Source organism: Aulonocara stuartgranti, assembly GCF_965226115.1.
Source record: "Aulonocara stuartgranti genome assembly, chromosome: 23".
Lineage (NCBI taxonomy): Eukaryota > Metazoa > Chordata > Actinopteri > Cichliformes > Cichlidae > Aulonocara > Aulonocara stuartgranti.
In genome coordinates, this window is record NC_138958.1 from 107,947 (window position 1) to 109,710 (window position 1,764).

The following is a 1,764-nucleotide window of genomic DNA, read 5'->3' on the forward strand; positions in this document are numbered from 1 at the left end:
CAACCTAATGCACCATTTGCTCAAAAATTCGTAAATTTAAACTTCTTCTGTGTGTTTAGTACCAAACAACATTGGTACATTTAATGTCAAACATTATTTTATTCTCCTTAAATCAAAAACTAAAATAAAACGACAGCATCCATCTCATCATAAAATGACTAAACAGCTGAGACTAAATGTGTTTGTTAAGTGTTGCTGTATGAATAAAGCTGAAGAGATCCAAAGCTGTTCCTGAAGTTTGGCATTATTAGAACAGGATGGATGGATGAGCACAGCTCTCTCAGCACAGGGCTAACAGGACGTTTTTATACCTTAAGGATAAAAGTAGCTTTACTGGATTTGTTTTTTCAGCTCTTGCTTTTCAAAGACAGTTAAGATTTATTTTTTATTATTGTCATTTATGCTTAGAAACATATAATCATTTATGCTTAAAAGAATATAATTGTTTGTAGATTGATAGAGGTTTGATCCTTAGCAGTCTGTAAAGACTCTGTGTGCCTTCCAGAGTGTTCTGGCATGCACACACACAGCCTAAGGTCATGAGAGAGGTCGTACCTTCTCTTTCTTATTTATGGTATAGGAGGACACCTACTCTGTATCTGCCTAAGTATAAGAGCCCTTTGTTTAGATGGACCGCTGCGCTCCTAGCACCAGCTGTGAGGAGTCTTCACAGAAACACACACACACACACACACACACACACACACACACACACACACACACACACCTACCTACCTACACTATGCACAGACTGGTACTCTTTGTTCACATGCATGCCTGTGTAAGATGTCATATGTTAATGAACCTATGCATATTCATGTAACCACAATAAAAGGAGCGCTACAGGGAACCTGACTGAGAGTCTGATGGAGGTCAAGCGGGCGGAACAACGACTTCAGTCAGGTCTCCCTCGTGCACGAGCAACAGAAAGAACTTCGCTGACTTGGGGGGAGAGAAGTACAGGCCGCTTTGTGAGGTGCTGTACAAGTAAATTCTCCGCCGCTTTGTGGGATGTCGAGAAGTTCTGCGGAGTCCAGCTGTGGTGGACAATAGGCCTAATTTGTGTTGTTGTTGTGTGTGTGCTTTTGTGTGAGTGAATGCCGAGCAGGCACGTGGTCTGTGGCACCGTTTGTGTCGTTATCATGGGTTCCCGAGTCATGAGCAGTGTGATTTTGAGGGTAAACTGGTCGCTGGGAAATGTCACATGTTAGAAGCACAGCGGCCTTGTAGAGCATGGAGAGAAGGCAAGCCCACATCAGCTGCAGTTAAGATATGCTCTGGTGAACGGCTTTCACCCATTGCTGATTTCATTAGGAACCAAAATGTTAATCATAACTCTGATGGGTCCGTCGAATGCATGTACTGGACCCGCCATGCACATGAAGTAATTAAGGAAACACAGAAGAAGTCACAAAGCACTATGGCCGCTGCCTTTTTCGCAGATGAAATCAGAAGTAGGAGAGGTAGAGGCCCATGGTGAGCCCAGGAAAACCACAGGAGAGATGAGAGATGTTATCAATGCGGGGTGAGGGGTCACTTGGGGCTAGAGAATGCCCCAAAAATAAACTTGAGGAGTATATACGACCACACTCACAAAATCCATCATATAATGAATGACTAGCACCTGTCAACACTACCAATACACACACGTTTAGATTATTCTTTAGATTGCCCTGATCAACAACAGCCTGTGCTCCAGACCATAGATTTAACTTAGGTGGATAATTGTTAAAAGTAGTCTGCATTAAGCGTAGGTTAGCTCAA